Here is a 23,636-nt window from a genome sequence, read left to right on the forward strand (position 1 = left end):
AGATAGCTAAAATGGCTGGGGAGTTGAAAAATGCCGCCGACCAGTATGTACTCCTTGAAAAGGAGAATAAGGCTAGTTTGGCCGAGCTGGACAAGGCACTTAATGCCGCCAAGGAGATGCGGACCGAGATCCGGGGTATGTGGGAGGAGCTCCAACAGGCCGACAAAATTGTGGCTGGGGGCTCCTACTTACTACGGACGAAGTTTTTGGATCCGAAGTATGCTCCCCTGGCTGGGCGCTGGAGTTCTGGAGATGTATATTCGGACTTGTCGAATAGTACAGCTAACGCTGCTAAGTTTTTTGATGGTCAAGGTGATAAAGAGGTGGAGAAGCTTTTCTGGTCGTAGTTCAATGCTCCCACTCGCCCGCTGCCGCTAAATGAGAAGGTGGCTGCTGTGGCGGAGCTCCACAGGCTGTCCGGGCTTGCAATGCGGTCTGTAATAGACCATCTTTGGACGAAGGGGCCTAAGCCGGACAACTACTTTGGTTTGATGCAGCAATTCCTTGGGGCCATGTCTCGGGTTGACGCCATGAGGAGGTCGGCGTGCATAGAGGGTGCGCGGATGGCTCTTGCCCTTGTTAAAGCCTATTGGACGGATATGGAGGCCACCATTATAGCGACCCAGGATCCGACGGGAGGCCAATATCCGGCCGAGCACTACTTGGCGCAGGTCACAGAAGGTGCCCGCCTAATAGAGGCGCAGTGCTCGAAGAATGTCTTGTTCGAGTGATAAGTCGAATCATTGTAAAAAACAATGCTTATTTTGATTATGAGGCTATATTTATACTTTTGCCCGGAAGTATGGTTGTGTCCCCTTTGCGGACGTTTTTTATATAAATATGAGGAATCCAAAAGTTAGCAGTCGTTGGCTTCAGCCCCCACGCATACAATGCGGGGGTGTTCATGAAAAATATGCTTAATCACACTTGATCCAACGTCTTGGTCCATTAAGGAGGTGATCGCACGTCGAACTAGGCGACCGGACTATATAGCTGTAACACTTTCGCTTAGCCATGGGGGTCTAACTGTGGGGCTACTATGTAGCCCCTGTACATTCGCGTGCATCCGAATACGGGCGCGCATGTACATGGCCGGGAAACAGCCCTTCGTTAATGCGGAGGAATCCTAGAGATTCCGGTGAATCTTCGAGTGGTTGAACAGTCTCTCGTTGTATCATGACATCAGTTTTCGGCTTTCTCTACTGAGGTGCTCATCCGGAATAACCAGGGCACAATCGCAGTAGTTCTCCTTTGGCCGCCTTAGCCGATAATAACGGAACGTAAGGCGGCAAACCCAGGAGCCGGGCAAACCCAACATTTGACCAAAGACATGATTCGGAGCTGATGCATATAAGGCCTAACTCGTGATGCCGAACACTCCCGAGGGTATTCGGTCTTTGTAAAAGAAAATAGGCTGACGAGGGCCTATTATAAGCCCTAAATTTCCAGGTACGTGCGATTTGATCTGTCCTGGCGAAATGCCAATAACGGCAGTATCCTCTGTGGGTATGGAACCCATGGGATGGTTAAACAACAAGAGGCAGTAGAAAAGGTTTACACAGGGGCTTAATCTAAAAAGAAACCTGTTGAACGGGGCCCTGCTGCAGGTCTACGCCTTTGTCTCTATTGTGTTGTATCCTGGAAGGGTATCGCGCAAACGTTGTCTGTGGAAAAAAAGAAAACTCATAGGAGAGTACAACGTAAGTATGCGATTGATAATAAAAGTGTAAGGTGTTGGCCTGCCAGTAAGGTTGAGCCAGCTGTGGGGCTGCATTAAATATTTACAGCCCCTGGTATTCGTTATGGGATTACATATACGATGCCCTAGTTCGGTTTTATTCGGGCTACCGGACTCGTCTAACTGTGTCTGTGGTCGTAATGACCAGTCATGTTTTTGATATTGGAGGCCGCTTACAGTCCGGCCACCAGGGCCATCGCGTGCTCCTCTGCGCGTGAAGAACGCTATGTGATTCTGCTAATGGTGATGACGCCACGTGGACCGGGCATCTTGAGTGTAAGGTAGCCATAGTGCGGCAATGCGTTGAAGCGGGCGAAGGCCGCTCTTCCAAGCAATGCGTGATAGCTGCTTTGGAAGGGTGCGATGGTGAAGAGTATTTATTTGCTTCTGGAGTTACCTGGGAGCCGAATGTTACTTCCAGCATGACGGAGCCCCTGTCATGGGCTTCAACGCCTGGTATCACCCCTTCAAAGGTGGTGTTTCTTTGGCTAATCCTGGATGGGTTTATCCCCATTCTGCGGACAGTGTTCTTGTGTATTAAATTGAGACTACTACCGCCATCCATGAGGACACGGGTGAGATGGTATCCGTCAATTATTGGGTCTAGCACCAAGGCCTCTGATCCTTCGTGTCGAATACTAGTTCGGCCGTCCATGTGATCGAAAGTGATCGGACGAGACATCCAGAAGTCAGATGTGGGTACGATGGGCTCTACATCGTGCGTGTCTCTGAGTGGCATGCGTGCCTTCTCGTGAATGTGTGAGTCGCGTGGATCATGTTTACTGTTTTAACCTCTGGCGGGAATTTTTTCTGTCCCCCAGTGTTCGGCTGGCGAGGTTCGTCCTCGTCTTCACTTGGTGTTTCCCTCCCCCTGTGTTCGGCATTTAATTTGCCGGCCTGATTGAAGACCCAGCATTCTCTATGCGTGTGGTTCGCAGGTTTCTCCGGGGTGCCATGAATTTGGCATAGTCTGTCCAGGACTCTGTTCAGACCAGACGGTCCCTCTTTACTACCTTTAAATGGCTTCTTTTGCTGATCAGGTCGAGAGCCCCTGAATCCGGCATTGACCGTTGTGTTATCCGGGCTCTCTTCCTTGTTTTGGCGTTTGTGTTTATTACTCCATGGCTTCCCATTGCCATCCCTTATTTCGGATGTGTTGGGGTCGCTGGTGCCTTTACGGGCTAACCAGCTATCTTCACCCGCGCAAAAGCGGGTCATAAGGCCTGTTAAGGCTGCCATTGTCCTTGGCTTTTCTTGGTCGAGATGCCGGGCGAGCCACTCGTCGTGGATGCTGTGTTTGAATGCTGCTAAGGCTTTGGCGTCCGGACAATCGACAATTTGATTTTTCTTAGTGAGGAATCTGTTCCAAAGCTTGCGGGCGGACTCTCCGGGTTGTTGGATTATGTGACTTAGATCGTCTGCATCCGGAGGCCGGACATAAGTCCCTTGGAAGTTGGCCTTGAAAGCGTCCTCGAGTTCCTCCCAACTTCCGATTGAATTTTTGGGGAGGCTTTTCAACCAGTGTCGAGCTGGTCCCTTCAACTTGAGGGGAAGGTATTTGATGGCGTGGAGGTCATCCCCACGAGCCATGTGAATATGCAGGATAAAATCCCCGATCCAGACCCCTGGGTCTGTCGTTCCGTCGTATGCCTCTATGTTCACAGGTTTAAAGCCTTGTGGGAATTCATGGTCCAGTACTTCTTCGGTGAAGCACGGGGGGTGAGCAGCCCCTCTATATCTGGGCGCATTGTGGCATGCAATCGGTTGTTGTTGTGTCCGGTGCTTATTCTGAACTGGTATTTGGCTTGTATGAGCGTTTGGGTGACCATAGTCCCTCGCCGGGGTGTGTCCTTTAGATCCGTAGATGGACCTGGTTGCACCGGCTTTCTTATCCAGATGCTCACGCAGATCGTGCGCGGTGTCAGTAGCCGCTCTGTTGTGGTTGTGAAGCGGTATGTCTGGTCTCCTGGTCATATTATTCTTTGGTGGAACGGCCTCATCGTCGAATTCTGGCAGTAGTTTGCGTTTTGGATAGCTTTTTGTATGGCGATCGTCGCCATATCTTTCTTCAGTGTCTAGCACTTTATTCCATCTGCGACTGAGCGTTTCCTATGCGGCTTTGAGCCATTGCTTCTGCTTCTTTAGACTTCTTGTTGTGGCCATAAGCTTTCGGTGGAGGTTGTATCGTTCCACTCGTTCGTCTGGAATGATGAATGCATCGTCGTTCAGACTGTGTTCCTGTTCTGGGGCGGTTTCATGAGCTCGTCCCTTCGGATCATTGTGATCAGGTATTTGCTCCGAACTCGGTTTGGCGTGACCTGGCTCGTCCTGCTCCGTCGCTTGGTCCATGTGGTCGTTACTGCCTTCGGGGTTTACTGGTATGTCGACCCTTCTTGCGCTCTTGTCGCTATTTTTGCTGTTGCTGGACTTTGAGCGGCGTCTGCGCCGCCGTTTTGGCTTTTACCCGGGTGTTTTATCATCCGGATTATCGCCGTCGTACTTCTTGGGCGTATCCACCATGTATATATCGTGTGACAAGGTAGTAGTCCCGCGCCCCAGAGATTCTGAAGCTTCTCCTGCATCGTCGTCCATACCGTCGATGTCTTCGGAGTCGAAGTCAAGAACGTCGTTTAAATCATCGATCGTGGCAATGAAGTGGGTGGTGGGTGGGCAACGAAATTCTTCGTCACCTGCTTCCCACTCAGGCCGGACATAGTTCGGCCCAGAGCCTCCTGACAAAGAGAGAGACTTTAATGAGTTCAGCATGTCGCCGAAGGGCGAGTGCTGCAAAATTTCCACAGCAGTAAACTCCATTACCGGAGCCCAACCTGGCCCAACTGGCTCGAGGGTATGCGGATCGGGACCAACAACCGGATACGAGTCCGAGGGCCCGAGGTTACAGGCCTCAACAGAGGTGAGACCTGTGTTCGGCTCCATCGCCGATGAGTATGCGGCCCGCGGGGCGGGGTCCAGCCCTCCGTCCTTAGGCAACGCCACCTGCTCCGGATTTAGATCCGGGGCTACTACAGGGGTGATATCTCGAGCATTGTCTGACATCAGGTCTACACTACTAGGGAAAAGCCTAGCAGCAGTGCGGGTTTTGGGCCTATTAGTAGCGCGGGGGCCGGCGCTACTAATAAGGCGCTATAGCTAACGTATAGCAGTAGCGCGTGGTCACCGGTGCTACTGGTACACAAGTGTAGCAGCAGCGTGGTTCTCGGAAGCATGCTACTGCTAGTATCTCTAGCGCTCTTTTCAATGGCGCGCTATTGCTATCGCGGCGCTACTGCTAACTTTTATACACTCGCTACTGCTAATTTTACAGGTTTTTTGTTTTTTTGGGCATATTTGTTTTGTATTTGAACAGGCTTTATAGAAGAATCTTTAGCACATAGAAATGTCATCATGATACACATACAAATGCATGCGAGACCACAAATGTAATCATAGCATATACATACAAATAGTATCATCATAATCATCATCCAACACAAAGTGGTCTCTCGTCATCATCTCGAAAATAGAGATACAAGTCCTTGATTACTTGCAAATACATCGTCATCCATCTAAACAATGGTATATGAGAGAAGAGCTATCACTTTGAGTACATGAGTTCGTATCCCTCTCTCGCATTAGCGTGAACCTAAACTAACTACTGCCTGTCGCTCGGAAACCGGAAACCGGTAACACCTGGGCCTGACACTCCAGCCACTCATCGTATATATACTCCTGGCGTAGCACTTCTTCTCCATCGATGATCTATGCACCTGCATCGTCACATGAGTCGATGATATGCAACATATATAGTTGAGCAACAGAAAGAGACAGACTTGGTAAAAATAGAAACAACATATCATAAGCATAAATAACAAAGTTCATCATACCCAAAATGCCCTAACTAGAGTGATCTTCGCTAGTCGAGGAGGAGGACGGTTTAATTACATCACAAATAAAGTTTCACCACGCATAACTCAAAGTTTTGTCATACAGAAAGTATGGACTAAACGGACACATTGTCATATATCGACAATCACTACAACATGCCGTGCCATCCATCGAGGTCAGGGAGATAGTCCTCGAGCTTAGTGAAAGGCTTCATGTCGAGACGCTGAGAGGCTATCCATGTTCGGACGTCTTCCTGCGACATTTGTCCTTCTTCGTAGAACATCCCTGTTTTTCCGACGACCTCCTTCATGATGATTTGGGCAAGTTCACGCTGGATGTGATAGAACTCAGCTCGAAGTCGATGATCCTCGATATCTCCTACGTTCTTTGCCCATTGCAGAATATGGGCATCGCCGGATCTAGGTGACATGTGAAGGTTCTGGTGATCCCGTCTGTACTCCAGCATGTGGTGTAGGACATAGAATCCATCATTAAGAGAATTGTTCGGTTGCTGGATGTAGTAGAAGTCGGTCTTATGGGCGAAGGCGGCCCTGCCGCCCCCTCTCTTCTTGTCCCTGACCTCTCCACCCCTTGCTTGGTAGTAAAACACAACACTGTCGAGAACATCCTTGATGTGGGTGTAATCCTTTTTGTGAATGTTCTTCGACGAGTCCAAGTAAAGAGCGTGGGAGAATTGGGGGTATAGGATGATGAGGACGGCGCGCCCGCCGCTGCGCAAAATAAGTACACCTCAAATTACTTAGCCTCCACCGTGCAAATGAATGATTGAAATCGAAGGAAGGATAGCAGCGCGGATGACTTACATGGGATGATAAGGCACGAGAATCGCCCCCTTGTCCTTATTTGTGAGCATGAAATTGACGATGTATTCCCTCGCGTATACACGGTGCTCTGCGCAAACTCCCAAGAAGCTCTCGTGCATGTAGTACGGGTCAGCAACACAGATATGAGATATGTGCTCAAACCCGATGATGTAGTTCATGTGCAAGGCATAAAGGCGGACAAACGTAAAATCCAGCTTCTTCACGTGAAACATGTCGAATATGTAATCGAATCGGAGGAAGAACTTATCCGCGGGGAAGCTATCGACGTACGACCTTTGCCGCGGAATGTTAACCATGTAGAGTGGGTATCCTGGATCTGTCGAGGCGATGAGGCCTTTCTCTACCCGCAGCACATCGTCATAAAGTCTCCTTAGATCGCCGAATCTGGCCTATAGCGCTGTTGCAGGTAGGATTGGTTGACCGGGGATATACCATTTATCCGCATCGGGGATATCTATACGGTCCTGAAGCCGAGGCTGCTGAGGCGGCTGGATCATAGAATCAATTTTTTTGCCTTTCCTCGCTCTCTTCCTAGACTTCTTTACTACTGGAAGGTCGTCCATAATACGTTGAGACGGCAATTCAGGCACCAACTCATGACGCTCAAACCCTTTGGCTCAAAAATGTCGTCCTCCACCTCCGTGACCACCAACCTAGTAGTCCCGAGTTTGTTAGAAAGCCGTTGCCTCTTTGCTTTCGGTTCTACACCGGCTCCGCTCCCCGAGGCAGCACCGGTCTCAGTCTCAGCGCCGGTCCTGATGCCGGTCTGAGTCTCAGCGCCGGTCTCAGTCTCAGCACCGTTCTGCGTGTCGGTCTCAGTCCCTGATGCCATCGGTGGGCCCAACAACAACATCGGTTGATCGTCGGTAAGGCTAAAAAATTCATCTGCCGCCCGGTAGGTGTCGACGCAATCACCAGAACCCTGTCCTTCATCGTTGCTAGCCATGTTTCCTATGATTAAATCTAGCCAATTAATTCTAGACCTAATAAAATGAATAATGACATAAAAAGGCCTATTATTTTGCAGGAATGTTGACTCCTTCCTGGTGCGGCAAATCCCGGGCACTCGATATTCCTAGTTTGTAGCACAAGTCATGCTGAAATTCACAGAAAATTTTGGCATGACCATTGCTAAAAAGTGGACAAATCGAGAACCTGAAATTTGCCGGAACGGAAATGAATCAACATTCCGGCAAAACATAGGCCACTCAGCATCATTCCCTGGAAACAACAAAGCCACTTGGGCACAATCGAACCACTTCAGTGAAAAGATATAACATGACCACTTCGATGAAAAGATATAATCAACAATAAAAGTCTAGGAAGGGATCATCTTTAAAATAAAATTTGCCTAAATTCTTTTCCTTCACTAAACACTTCTCTGCCTAGGACAAAACCCAAATTATGTTGATCTAGCTATTCCTCTCTCTCACACAAACACACATTATTATCTCTAACCCTTCTCTGCCTAGGACATAACCCAATTAAATTGCAAAGGAACTCCATTTCTCTAACCCTTCTGACCTAATGCTCTAAAATAACATTTTCCTCTAACCTAGCCAACCTACTTAACCTAGCTTGTTAATCCAACGAACCTAATTAACCTACCTATTTAACCTAGTTAGTTAATCTAGTTTACCTACATAATTACCCTAATTAAACTAGTTAACGCAGCTAGTTCTCTGTCAAAGCCCTAAATAAATTTTTGCACTAATTAACCTAGATAATTAACCTAATTAAACCTGACTAGTTCTCTGTCAAAGCCCTAACTAAATTTTGCACTAACCTAGATAATTAACCTAATTAAACTAGTTAACCTAACTACTTCTCTGTCAAAGCCCTAACTAAATTTTTTCCCTAACCTAGATAATTAAGCTAATTAAACTAGCTAACCTATGCATGAGAGACAGAGGAGGGGTGGGGGCTTACAGAGGATGGCTCCGGTGGTGGCGAGGGAGGCAGTGGTGGCGAGGGAGGCAGTGCTGGCGAGGAAGGCAGGGGCGTCTCCGGTGACGGCGTGGAAGGCAGTTGTGGCGAGGGAGGATCCAGTGGCGTCGACGGAGGCTCCGGTGGCGTTGATGAGGCCGCGCGGCTCCGTGGCGTTGGGGCGGCTCCGATGGCGTCGACGGCGCACGGCTCTGGTGGCGTCGACGTCGGCAGGAGACGGCAGCGAAGTGGGGCGACGGCGAATCGGGGTGGGTCGAGGGATTTGGGGGAGATGTGGTGGCCGGGGGGAAACGGTTTTTTGGTTAAGTCAAATTTAGCGGTAGCGCGTTTCGAAAAACGCGCTATAGCTAGGATAGCTACAATGGTTTTCACAAAAAGGCGCTGCTGTTATAGCTATGTAATTTTCTTCCATTTTTTATTTTCTTTTCTGTTTCTATAGCGGGGGTCTAGGACACGCGTTGCAGCTATGTTAGCTGTAGCACCTCTTACGGACACACGCTACTGCTATGCCTTCCTCCGTTTTTTCGCTTTTTCAATTATTATGCTTTACATTTTATTTTTTCCTTTCTCCTTTTTCTATTTCTTTCATTTTCATTTACTTTTCTATTTGTTTTTCATCTTATTTTATTTCCATTAGCAGTAGCACTCTTCGTTGGAAACGCGCTACTACTTATACCCTAGCGGTAGCACGCTTCTTCCAAGCCCGCTACTGCTATGCGTATCCTATCATTCTACCAACGGGAATATTAGTAGTAGCGCTTTTGGAACTACACGCGCTGCTGCTAACGGTGTATCTATAGCGCGGTTTTTCCTCAATCGCTACTGCTATCTAGCAAGCGCTCTTTTTTAACCTGCGCTGTTGCTAAATTTCTGTGTATAGGCTTTTCCCTAGCTAGGTTGTGCTTGTCGTGACTGTCCGGCGCTCCTGGCACAGGCCTGAATCCGTCGAAGATCAAGTCTCCACGAATATCCACCGTGTAGTTCAAGTTTCCGAACCTGACCTGGTGGCCAGGGGCATAGTTGTCGATCTGCTCCAGATGACCAAGCGAATTGGCCCATAGTGCGAAGCCGCCGAACATAAGGATCTGTCCGGGGAGAAGAGTCTCGCCCTGGACCGTGTTGTTGGTGATTGAAGATGCCATCAAGCCTTGCAGGGATGACACAGAGGAACTCTCAATGAAAGCACCAATGTCGGTGTCAAAACCAGCGGATCTTGGGTAGGGGGCCGATCTGTGCGTCTTAGGCTGATGGTAACAGGAAGCAAGGGACACAATGTTTACCCAGGTTCGGGTCCTCTTGATGGAGGTAAAACCCTACTTCCTGCTTGATTAATATTGAACAATGAGTAGTACAAGAGTAGATCTACCATGAGATCATAGAGGCTAAACCCTAAGAGCTAGCCTATGATGGTATGATTGTAATTGTGATCGGCCTTCTAAGGGCCATCCTCTCCGGTTTATATAGACACCGGAGAGAGCTAGGGTTTACATGGAGTCGGTTACAAGGAAGAAAATATAATATCCGGATCGCCAAGCTTGTCTTCCACGCAAAGGAGAGTCCCATCCGGACACGGGCCGAAGTCTTGAGTCTTGTATCTTCACGCTTCAATAGTCCGGACGATGTATATAGTCCGGCTGTCCAGATACCCCCTAATTCAGGACTCCCTCACTCGTCAAGTGGGTTTCCCGGTTGGAAGCCGAAGCTTCGGTGGACCCCGCCGACATGGAAAGGGCCAACGCGCGCGAGCAACACGCCCTATCGCACCTCTGGCAAGTTCGAGGCGAGGCGCAGGACGTCCGTGCCGGCGTTTAGCGTGTACCGCAGATGGCGGCCGGCATCGTCTAGTTAGCTAAGCGTAAGTTAGTACTTGTACGCTACTACAGTAGTAGTGGGAGTAGATAGTTAACTTGGCTATGATGGTTGTCAACGTGAAAGTTCAGTACTCTATATGTGGATCAGACCTGTTACTTTGCTCTGAATGTTGAACTTTCCGTTTGAACATATGGAATGGGCTGTTATTTTTTAAAATGGGTTGTATTTGTCCTCCACGGGTTTAGAGGCTGACTTGTGGGCCTACCAAGTTGACGCGTACACAATCAGGAGATGATTGTACGTGGAAAGGATGACAGCAGGGACCCGCCAAGGTCATGGCAGTACGTAAGCAAGTGCCTCCTTATTTCAAGCCAATAAAAAATGGCTCCTCCTAATGGATTTCTAACATCTAGGTCCCATGCCGTTGTCAACGTAGTCAATAAACGAGAGAATTGCACAACGAGCGGCTGACACCAGGGACCCAGCAGCTCGCCTAGTTATTTTTGTTTTGGGTTAATTTGATAAATGTCACTCCAAATTTGGTGTTTCCGAGAAATGCCACTACAATTTCCAAGCTTTGAAAAATGCCATTTCATGCCATTTCTAGTGGTATTTTTCAAAGTCTAGAGTGGCGTTTTTCAAAGTTTGCAAACTGCAGTGGCATTTTTCAATGTTTGCAAAAATTGCAGTGGCATTTTTAAAAGTTTGGAAATTGTAGTAGCATTTTTATGAATCGCCATAATTGGAGTGGCATTTATCTAATTTGTTTTTGAGACGGAAACAGGGTGTCAACTGGGCTGTGCGGGACACTCTGGCCTGTCTAGACGGCCTTTTCTTTTATGTTTACCACAAACCAACCCAGTAGTTTTTTTCTCTCTAAAAATGGCTAGCACAGTTTTTTTGTGATTTGTCAAATAAGTCGCTTAGTCAGGCCTGTTGGGTTGCAAATCTTTCAAGACGAGGAGAGCTTCAATCGGCTGGCCGAGAAAATGGCCTATCAGTAATGAGAAATGGGTTGTATATTTTTAAAACACATCAAACCGGCAATTAGTTTCAAATATCTTTTTTTCATTTCGAGATTTTAAATTGCATTGATTTTTATGCGTGGACAATTTATTGGATTTTATATTGATATACATTTATTTTTAAAATCAGACTGAATGTGACTCGAAATTTAGGGATTAAAAACAGTTTAGACCGCACCGACATATGCAAAATTTCGTATAATTTTTTAACCATGGCCACAATATGGGCTGTAATGCCAACGAAAAGAATATGGGCTTCAAAAAAACTGTAAGAATTAGCAAATGGGCTGTAAATTATTAGAAATAATGGCAGATGGCCTGTATGCTATTTTCCACATATTTGAGGCTTTTCTAAAAAAAAGGTTGACGCACAAGCAGTGACTGTTGGATGTCCATCCAACGGCCGTCGTGCTTCTTCAATCTCTGCTCTTCCTGCTCCAGCCGCTCAAACAAGCGCCGGCGGGACTGCCTGCTCCCTCCTCCCCGCAGCCGGCTGTGCTGCCGCGCAGGCCTCACCGGCCCACCGTACTCCCATCGCTGGCCTAGCCATCCCTCTACTCACCCACACCTGCTGTTATTCTCCGGCGACGGCAGACGAACCAGTAAACCCTCGTATAGTCGTACTCCCCTCCGCGTGGGAAACAACTGTCGAGTCTTCCCTGGCTCAGTGTCGTTCCCTTCATAGGCCTCGCCGTCATCCACCGCCCTGGTGCTCTCGGCATGGCGTGGTCAACATGGTCAATGACCAACATGCATCTGAAGTGGACTGTACGTGGAGAGGCTGACAGCTGGGTCCACGGCCGCATGCAAAGAAATGCCTCCTTATTACGCGCAAAATAATGATTCCTCCATCTGACATCTGGGACCCACAGAAAGGGCCTCTGTATTTCGTGAAAAAAATGTTACAGCCATTGACAGTTCGGACCCACTAGCTATATCTTCGCATGCAAGGAAGTGCCTCCTTATTACGCACAAAAAAATTAATACTCCCCCTGCTAGCTGGGACCCAGTATAGTGGGCCTACTAAGTTGATGGGGATGGAGGGCTTTGTCAACTTAGTCAATATGCACGATTCTAACTCGAGTGACCGTACGATGTCCATCCAACGGGCGTAGTGCTTCTTCAACCTCTGGTCTTCTTGCTCTAGCCGCCCAAAGCAGCGCCGGTCGTGCCGCCTGCTCCTGCCTCCGGTGGCCGGCTGTGCTGCCGCGGAGGCCTCACCGCCCCCATACTACTCCCACCGGTGGCCAGGCCATCCCTCCACTCCACTCACCCACTCCCCCTGTTATTCTGCGGCTACGGCAGCCTCACACCACAACCGAACCAGTGAATCCTCATACTCCTCTACACGTGAGCATCCACTACCGCATCTTCCCCGGCTCCGTGTCATCCCCTTCCTAGGCCTCGCCGTCGTCCACCGCTGTGGTGCTCTCGGTGTGGCGTGGTCAATGTGGTCAACGGCCGACTTCCATCGGAAGAGTTCTGTACATGGAGAGGTTGACAGCTGGGTCCACGGCCACAACCCAGTTTTTTTGTGATTTGCCAAGTAAGTCGCTTTGTCAGGCCTATTGGGCTGCAAATCTTTCAAGACGAGGAGAGCTTCATTCGGCTGGCCAAGAAAATGGTCTATCAGTAATGAGAAATGGGTTGTACATTTTTAAAACACATCAAACCGGCAATTAGTTTCAAATTTCTTTTTTTTCATTTTGAGATTTTAAATTGCATTGATTTTTATGCATGGACAATTTGTTGGATTTTATATTGATATACATTTATTTTTAAAATCAGTATGAATGTGACTCGAAATTTCGGGATTAAAAACAATTCGGACTGCACCAAAATATGCAAATTTTCGTATAATTTTTTAACCGTGGCCACAATATGGGTTGTAATGCTAAAAAAAGAATATGGGCTCCAAAAAAACCTTAAGAATTAGCAAATGGCTGTAAATTATTAGAAATAATGGCAGATGGGTTGTATGCTATTTTCCACAGATTTGAGGCTTTCCTAAAAAAAAGGTTGACGCACAAGCAGTGACTGTTGGATTTCCATCCAACGGCTGACGTGCTTCTTCAATCTCTGCTCTTGCTGCTCCAGCCGCTCAAACAAGCGCCGGCGGGACTACCTGCTCCCTCCTTCCCGCGGCCGCCTGTGCTGCCGCGCAGGCCTCACCGCCCCACCGTACTCCCATCGCTGGCCTAGCCATCCCTCTACTGACCCACACCTGCTGTTATTCTCCGGCGATGGCAGACGAACCAGTAAACCCTCATACAGTCGTACTCCTCTCCGCGTGGGCATCCACTACCGCGTCTTCCCCGGCTCCGCGTCGTCCCCTTCCTAGGCCTCGCCGTCGTCCACCGTTGTGGTGCTCTCGGCGCGGCGTGGTCAATGTGGTCAATGACCGACTTCCATCGGAAGAGTACTGTACGTGGAGAGGCTGACAGCTGGGTCCACGGCAGCTGCAAGGAAGTGCCTCCTTATTACGCGGAAAATAATGATTCCTCCACCTGACCGCAGGGACCCACCGGACGGGCCACCGTATTTTGTGAAAAAAATGTTTCCCCCCTGACTGCTGGGACCCACCAGCTACATCTTCGCACGCAAGGAAGTGCGTCTGGGCAAAAAAATAATGATTCGCCCCCCTGACTGCTGGGACCCACCAGCTACATCTTCGCACGCAAGGAAGTGCGTGACAGTCGGGACCCACCTGGTCGAAGCATATGTAGTGTTGTCATTCTGGTCGCGAACGTGTACGTACATACAGGTAGATGTAGAGGCACGCACGTGTCGTAGTAGAGGCGCGCACGTAGCATGTACATGTACGTATAGCGGACAGTGTGCAAGAAAGAAAATACGGCCACGTACGTACATACGGGCGAGGTCCGGAATGCCTACTCGCGGATACGTACGGCCAGGGCTCGTGTACATGGCTGGGTCAGAACGGAGAAACAGCGTCGTTGTCGTGTTCATGGGGAGCCAACCGGATGGGTCGGAACGGAATGCGTCGTCGTGTTCATCGGGAGGGCTTGGACAGAACAGGCGATGGAAACGAGGCCTGGCGTACCGCAGAACGGAGGAAACGTCCTTGTGTTCGACCGGCCACATTTGAAACAGGATCCTGTTCACCGGGAGGGGTCTGGCATACCGCAAAATAAGGGAAACAGGCCTCCTATGGTCGAAACGTGGGTCATGTTGATCGGGAGGGGTGTGGCGTACCACAAAACGGTCGAAACGGAATTGTGTTGGAGCGCTACAATCGAAACGAGGGTCCTGTTCATTTGGACGGGTGTGGCGTACCGCAAAACGGGACTCCGCGGGATATTGTTCATCTCCACCGTCGACCTCCTCCAGCCTCCACGGGATACTGTTCATCCACCGTCGACCTCCTCCAGCCTCCACCTGCGACTGTTCATCCACGGGCTCCTGTTCATCCAGCCTCCACCGCGTGCTACGCCACCGGCTACTGTTCAACCACCCCTCTCCACAGGCTCCTGTTCAACCACCCCTCCATGGGCTACTGTTCATCCACCCCTCCACCGTCTACTGTTCATCCAGCCCTCCACGGGGTCGTCCTATTAATCCATCCCTCCATGGTGTCATGTTCATCCAGCCCCAACCGGCTCGATCGATCGGGGTCCTGTTCATCCAGAGGCAACGCCACGGGTCCTGTTCATCCACTCCCACCGATCATTGTTCATCCAACCCCCTCCCCACCCCCTCCCCCGCAACGCTCACTGTTCATCCAAACCCCCCTGCAACGTTCACTGTTCATCCAGAGGCAGCATCGATCGGCTTCAGTTAGCAGCAGTAGCAAAGGAATCGCTCGATCGCTCGGGTTCAGTAACGCGTGGCCTGCACTGCAATCGCTCGGGTTCAGTTAGGCGACGCCTCGCTCGGGTTCAGTTAGAGCCCAACGCCTCGCACACACACACGTACGTGTACGAGAGAAATGCGCATCGCTCGGCCCCCGACCACCCACCGTAACCGGGAAGTCCCCGAAACTTTCCTCGCCCTCGCTTCTACCACGGTTTTTTCCGTCATGGACGGCCCAAAGAATGTCATGCAGCTGCATCTCCGGCCCGCCCAGGACGAAAAGCCCATTTTCTGTCATGATTTTTTGTCATAGAAGTAGGAGCCCACCACATCTATGATGATACCGGGTTTTGTCACAATTATCGTCATAGAAGTGTCATAAGTATGACTGAAATTTTTTTCGTTCGGCCCAAAATGTCACGGATGTGTCTTTTTTTTATAGTGGATGCTGGGAGCGAACTGTATGCCATGGAGCAGTTCCATGATTACAGGATGGTTGATAACCGTTCTGTATTGGACCAGGCTCATGAGATACAGTGCATCACTAAGGAGCTGGAGCTCCTGAAGTGTGAGTTACCGGACAAATTTGTCGCGGGTTGCATTATTGCAAAACTCCCTCCTGGATGGAGGAACTTTGCTACTTCTCTCAAGCACTTGAGACATGAATTCTCTGTTGAGGATGTCATCGGTCATCTCAGTGTTCAGCAGAACTCGAGAGCAAAGGACTCACACGTGAAAGGGGCAGCGGGTTCTTCTAGTGCCAATGTGGTACAGAAGAACTTCCACAAGTTCAAGGGAAAGAACTCTGTCCAGCAGAATACTACCTTTAAGAAGAAGGGTAAGAAGAAAGAGAAAACGAGAGATGGTTGCTTTACTTGTGGTTCAGAGGAACACTGGGCAAACAAGTGCCCAAACAAGTATAAGAAGTCAGGACAGGAGTCCAAGTCTATCAATTTCACTCTGAGCAACAATGATGTGGCATCTAGGTATGGTAATCTGTTTACCATACTTTCAGTTTGTCATTCCACCGATTGGTGGGTTTCATTGGGGCCAATATTCATGTGTGTGCTGATGTGTCTGTGTTTTCTTCTTACCAGGTCGCACGAGATTGTTCCGTCCTGATGGGGAATGGCTCGCATGCTTCTGTTCATGGTGTTGGCACGGTAGATCTGAAGTTTACTTCGGGAAAGATCGTGCAACTGAAGAATGTGCAGCATGTCCCCGCCATCAAGAAGAATCTCGTTAGTGGCTCCCTTCTATGTAAAGAAGGGTTTAAGTTAGTATTTGAGTCTAACAAAGTAGTCGTATCTCGGTATGGACTATTTGTCGGAAAAGGATATGATTGTGGTGGCTTGTTCCGCCTTTCCCTGGAGGATTTCTCTAATAAAGTCCTGAACCAAATTCATTCTAATGTGAACAAATCTGAGGTTTGGCATTCACGTCTTTGTCACATAAATTTCAGTTGTATGACGCGGCTAGCTAAAATGGAGTTAATCCCGAGTTTCACTTTAGCCAAAGGCTCTAAGTGCCATGAGTGTGTGCAAGCTAAGCAACCTCATGAGCCTCACAAGCTTGCGAAGGAGAGACACCTGGCACCGTTAGAGCTCATACATTCAGATCTCTGTGAGATGAATGGTGTGTTGACTAAAGGTGGAAAGAAATACTTCATGACTCTGATTGATGATTCCACTAGATTCTGCTATGTGTATTTGTTAAATACCATGGATGAGGCTCTACACTAGTTTAAAGTCTATAAGGCTGAAGTTGAGAACCAACTTGATAAGAAAATAAAACGAGTCCGGTCTGATCGGGGTGGAGAGTACTTTTCTAATGAGTTTGATCTATTCTGTGCGGAACATGGTATTATTCATGAGAGGACGCCTCCCTACTCACCCCAGTCAAACGGGGTTGCCGAACGGAAAAACCATACTCTAACTGATTTGGTTAACGCCATGTTAGATACATCGGGTTTATCCAAGGCATAGTGGGGGAGGATGTATTGACATCATGTCATGTCCTGAATAAAGTTCCCACAAAGGATAATGAAACTACTCCCTATGAGCAATGGGAAAAGAAAAGAACTACACTCTCTTACTTACGCACTTGGGGCTGTTTGGTGAAAGTCAACGTGTCGATAACCAAAAAGCACAAGTTGGGACCAAAGACTATGGATTGCATTTTTCTTGGCTATGCCAATCATAGCGTTGGCTATAGATTTCTAGTGGTGAAATCTGATGTACACGACGTGAAGGTCGGCACGATCATGGAGTCTAGGGATGCTACGTTCTTTGAGGATATTTTCCCCATGAGAGATATGCAAAGCACTTCTAGACTGGAATCTGATAAGACTCCTGAACCTACCATTCCGATGGAATATTATGAACATAAAAGTGATGAGAGTTCCACGGAGGATGACGAGGAAGCTCCTATTAGGAGCAAGAGACAAAGGACTACAAAGTCTTTTGGTGATGATTTCCTCGTGTACCTTGTGGATGATGTCACTCACAGTTCCATTTCAGAAGCTTAAGCATCTGGAGATGCTGACTACTGGAAGGATGCGGTCCATAGCGAGATGGATTCCATCTTGGCTAACGGGACCAGGGAGATCACTGATCGTCCTTATGGTTGTCAACCATTAGGATGTAAGTGGGTGTTCAACAAGAAGCTTAGGCCCGATGGTACTGTTGAGAAGTACAAGGCTAGGCTTGTGGCCAAGGGTTATACCCAGAAAGAAGAAGAGGATTTCTTCGACACTTACTCACCTGTGGGGAGACTGACAACCATTCGAGTGTTACTCGCTTTGGCTGCCTCGCATGGTATTCTCATTCGCCAGATGGACGTTAAGACGACTTTCCTTAACGGAGAGCTAGACGAGGAAATTTACATGCAAGAGCCAGATGGCTTTGTAGTAAATGGTCAGGAAAGAAAGGTGTGCAAGCTAGTGAAATCCTTGTATGGCCTGAAACAAGCGCCTAAGCAATGGCATGAGAAGTTCAACACTACTCTGACATCTGCTGGCTTTGTTGTTAACGAAGCTGACAAATGTGTATACTATCGCTATGGTGGGGGCGAAGGAGTTATACTCTGTCTGTATGTCGATGACATACTGATATTTGGGACCCACCTTAAGGTCATTGAGGAGGCCAAGGCTTTTCTATCTCATAACTTTGAGATGAAAGACCTGGGAGTGGCTGATGTTATCTTGAACATCGAGCTACTAAGAAATTCTGAGGGTGGAATTACACTTTTGCAATTCCACTATGTTGAGAAGATTTTGAGCTGTTTTGGATATTCGGACTGCAAACCTTCTGCAACACCATATGATCCTAGCATGCGGATTCGAAAGTTCGAACGCACAGCTGTAGATCAATTAAGATATTCTTAAGTGGTTGGTTCACTATGTACCTAGCATGTGCTACTCGTCCTGACATCTCATTTGCTGTGTGCAAACTGAGCCGGTTTGTTTCCAATCTAGGAGATGTGCATTGGCATGCTGTTGAGCTAGTGATGCGTTACTTGCAAGGTACTGCGAACTATGGAATTAACTATTCTGGGTACCAACGGTACTTGAGGGGTATAGTGATTAGAATTGGATATCTAATGCTGATGAGATGAAAGCCACAAGTGGACATGTCTTCACACTTGGTGGTGGTGCTGTTTCCTGGAAGTCTTGCAAGAAGACGATCTTAACCAGATCGACTATGGAAGCAGAACTCACAGCATTAGACACATCCTGCGTCGAAGTAGAATGGCTTCGAGAGATTTTGATGGATTTGCTGGTGGTTGATAAACCAGTGTCAGCTGTCCTTATGAACTGTGACAATCAAACGGTGATTGCCAAGGCTAAGAGTTCAAAGGACAACATGAAATCCACAAAGCACATAAGAAGAAGATTGAAATCTGTCAGAAAATCAAGAAACTCTTGGGTAATAGCATTGGATTATATCCAGACGGCTAAGAATCTGGCAGACCCTTTTACTAAAGGGCTATCACGGATTGTGATAGAAATTGCATCCAGGGATATGGGTATGAGACCCACGTAAGTTGCCATGGGGGTAACCCAACCTATGTGATCGGAGATCCCATGAATTAGGACATGGGAAAACAATCCAGCGGTCAACTGAGGAGAGTATCCTTAATTACCCCACTCCGTTGGAGATGCAATAATATTCTCAATTCTGTAAGGCAGGCTGACTTTCGTCTTAATGTGTTCCAAAGCTTATGTAAGCAAGATGCTAACCTACAGAGCATTCTTTGGAGGAACACACCTATGTGAGCCCGGCTGCTGGTCACAGTCTATGAGATTGGATGATCTCTAGGAAGCTCATGAGAAGGTACGGAGTATGACTAATAAGCTCCACCCGTGGGGTTTAGCCTTCGGCGGCCACGTATCCGCTGACAATAGGCGAAACTTCTACACACCAAACTGACAATTCAAGGCATAGTCCATTGTTCAGTTGTGAAGAAGTCTAATCCTGTTGCTCTAGGTGGAAGTTCAACTTAACAGTCTCCACTAAAAATTTTGATATATCAAACATTGTTTGGAACAGTTGACAAACTTATGTGCCTCGAGATCTAATGGGGGATTGATGGATTATGGATGGGCTTAGGCCCATATAAGACACTAATCCGTTGTTAATCTTGAGGCCCATGTATCAGATGGTAGGTGGTGGGAAGTTTAGTCCCACCTTGCTAGTTGAGGAGAGTTGAGACCCCTTTATAAGGGCTGCTCTATCACTTGCCATTGGGAGCTTGAAGAGGAGTGGTACATGCGTGCTCCTCCTCCTCCGCCGCCCGCCTCACCACGCCTCGCCTCGCCTCGTCACGACGCATGCACGTCGCGGGTTGCGGGAATGAGCTGAGCCGAAGCTTATTTTTGCCGCTCAAGAACGAATTAATTAATCAGGGATTAATCAACGAGTCGCTAATAGGTGGGCCACTGTCCGAGACGTTGGACTGTGGGCTGACTTGCCTTGCCGGGATTCATCGACTCCCTTGCCGGGAGTGCGACCCTTCTTTAAATCCCTTGCCCGGAGTGTGTCGACTCGGTCGTGGGCCTCCGCTAGGCCCACGACTTTCTCCACGACGGCCTATATAAGAAGGCTCTGCCCAGTGGAGTGACCTAGTTCGGTTCACTCACTCCCTCTCGCGTAACCTAGCTGTCATCTATTGTTTCTTGCTCTGTGCTGCCTCCGGCGACCCCATCCCGACGACCGCGTGCACGGTTGGTCGGGAGAGCAGGTGCCTCCGGAACCCTGTCATTCGAGATCCTACCCGGGAGAACGGCAATAAGATTTTTGGGGAGCGTCTCGGTGCGACTGCTCCCGATCCTTCCCTAGCTCCGTCGGCCTCTGCTTCCACTACTTCCCCTGTATCAACACCATGGCCGACGACGACGACGCCAAGAAGCAGGCCACGGACGAAGCCGAGGCGACTGCTGCCGCCGCCGCATTGGCCTGGCCAACCGGAGGGTCTGGTCTGTTCATCCCTCATTTACTAGTGTTTGTGCTAGGTGTAGATGTGCTGCTCATAGATGGTTTGCTTCTATGTTCTATACGTGCTAGTATGCATAGGAATTGGTATGAGATGTATACCATATTTGCCATGCTTACTGTTTACTCATGGATTAGTTTAATTGGAAAAGTGCTAATATTTCCAACACGTAGTGTTTGTGACACGGTGTGCATCTTTCTAAGAAGATGGTCAATGTAAATCGGTGAGGCATGGGTGCAACTACAAACCCGGGCAGTAAAAGAACAACGAATAAATACACCCCAAAGAAATCAACGAGCACCAATCACACAACATGCCCATCACACAGACATGCGGTCTGCCGGTCTAAACAAACACATGCAAAACTAGTTCCCCAATCTAAAAAACTCATGCAAAACCATCCCCGAGACAACAGATACCACAAGCCAACTACCCCACCAGTTAACCAGACGACCCCACCATGCAAAATTGACCATAAAACTTTCACCACACACGTCACACCCCCAATGGCAAACTGCTTACGGTTCAAGAGTATTTAGTCCTCTAGAGGATTGGATGATCCCCCACCCTACACCAAATCCCCTCGGGGAACAAATACATGTCACTCTGCAATTCATGTCAATTATTATGCATTTGGTTAATCCTTCGCTACAGATAGAGAGAGAGATCAGAGAGTGGACAGGTGAGAAGCACACAGTGGAGAAACGCGGACCAGCGCCCTCCTCCTCCTCCTCGCGTGCTGCCAAGCCAATAACACCAGCCCCCGGGTCGCACGCGCGTGCGGCTCCGGAGGCGCCCCTAACCCTAGGAAACCAGAGGCACCTGATCTCCCTTCCCCAGCCGCTGTCGCCGCCGGCGCCGGCGGTGGCGGCCACGCCTGGTCGTCGAAGATGGTGGGCGAGGGCGGCGCTCCCTGACGAGCCCCTTCGCGCGGAGGTGGGTCGTCCCTGGGGATGCGATGGTGGTGGATGGCCGGCGGCGCGAGGATGCGGCGGGCTTCTCCGGTGGGCGGAGTGGCTCTTGGAGGAGCGGCGGAGTCGGCGGGGAGGCAGCAGGGGCGGTGGAGCTGGGTGGCGCGTCGGCGCTGCTTGGAGGCGATGGCGCTGGATCTCGGCTTCGGAGGCGGCGACGCTGTGGAGGCTCTGTCAGGAAGGAGCTCCTGACGAGCAGCGGGCGTTCGGCCTCCTCCGCGTCGGGGCTGGTGTGGTGGCCGCCGGGTGGTGTTGGCGCTGGAGCGGTGATTGGAGAGGAGGGTCAGATCTGGATCTTTCCGGATTTGATCTGGGCCGGAGGGGATGGGGTCATGCGTGGATGTCCCCTGGAGCGGGTGACGACCACGGTGGTGACCCTGATCCATGGCCGAGGTGTCGGAGGCTGCTGGCTGAGGTTGGTGGTCGATGTTGGGGCCGCATTCCTCTCTGCTGTGCGTGGTGTCGGTGGACTATGGTTGTGCGGCTTCATCGGCGAGGAGCTGTGGCGGCGGCGGTGTGAGATTACAAGTACAGTGCTGCCCCAATCCTTGGAGGTGGGGCGATGTGCGGCGTCACGGATGAAAATCTTGTCCGGTTTTGCTGGGCCGGCGGCGATGGCACCTGTGGGTGTCTTACCCCTCCTTGGAGGCGTCGCCGAGGTGCGTCGACATCCCCTCGCTCACTTGGTGTTGGTGGTTGTCTCCGGGCGAAAGCCTTGATTCGGTGCAGGATCGGCACGATGGCGGCGTCCTCGACGTCGTCCCTCTGGTGGGAGCATTGTGTCTGGAGACACGGGTTGGAGGTTCTTCGTTGCACTCCTCCAGCGCTCGCCACTGTTCATGATCGATCATCCGCGGCGCAATGTACGATCGTCGCTAGTGATTCCAAGATGGTACCTTTCTCGGGTCTGATCGAGTCCCGCCATTCTCCTGCCATCTCCTTTAGGCATTAAGGGTGGATGGTGCGTCGGCAAGAGATGCTCGGTGGGAGTTGCAGTTCTTCGGAGGTGGCTGGCATCGATTGAGACGCGGCGAGGTTTTCTGTTTTGGGCAAGTTCCTTTGCGTTGTAGTGGTGTTTTCATAGGTGGCTGTCTTTGGACTAGCCGGATGTGGAGTTCATGCTACACTTGTTGTTCGCAGCGAGTTGTAGTCATCTTGTATTTGTAATTCTCTCTTCTTTTATAAAGCTATGGTACGCAATTTGCGTACTCTCGAAAAAAAGAAGCACACAGTGAGAGAAATAGAGACCACCCTGAAGAGGTCTTGTCGTCGGCTGCCTCCTCTTCTCCGGCGTGAGGCGGTAGGGGAGATTGGTTGAAGTACAGCTAGGGTTTCGGCCGGGCTCCATGGTTGTCTGGGTCACCGCCAAGCTCATGCCACTTCCCTTGAATGTTGTGCCGATAGTGCACTATAGCTGAACGGAGAGAGGGAGACGAGGTCGGGGCGAGAAAGAGGTTGCGTAACGTTTCACACGAGGGTTTGCTTCCACTGAATGGGTCACGTGGGTCATTTCCCGAAGATTTCAACGAGGTTTGGGAGGGATTTGGCCCAGGCCGGGATCCAACCCCGTCCAGGGCTAAACCCACGCGGATCGGCCGGGCTTTGGCCCGAATGGGAACCACTGAATGGGTCACGTGGGACATTTCCCAAAGATTTCAACGAGGTTTGGGAGGGATTTGGCCCAGGCCGGGATCCAACCCCGTCCAGGGCTAAACCCACGCGGATCGGCCGGGTTTTGGCCCGAATGGGAACCACATTAAATACGAATGGCATGAGAAAAAATATGAACCATGACCCAGTTGGTGGAGATGTTGTACAATCTCTTTTCGTCAACCACGTGACACCACCAATTTGTAAAGTGACACTGTTGCTGTCGATCTCTCCATACTACTCCCTCCGTTCGAAATTACTTGTCGTACAAATGAATGTATCTAGATGTATTTTAGTTCTAGATACATCCATTTTCGAGACAAGTAATTCCGAACGGAGGGAGTACTATGCTTAATTGTGGCAGATGAAAAAAAATTGTCAAATGATAAATCATGGTCGAATTGTACAACATTTCTCCACCAAAAAGAACCATCCATAAGTAGTGATACATTTATAA

Source organism: Triticum dicoccoides, chromosome 1B (genome assembly GCF_002162155.2).
Source record: "Triticum dicoccoides isolate Atlit2015 ecotype Zavitan chromosome 1B, WEW_v2.0, whole genome shotgun sequence".
Classification (NCBI taxonomy): Eukaryota; Viridiplantae; Streptophyta; class Magnoliopsida; order Poales; family Poaceae; genus Triticum; species Triticum dicoccoides.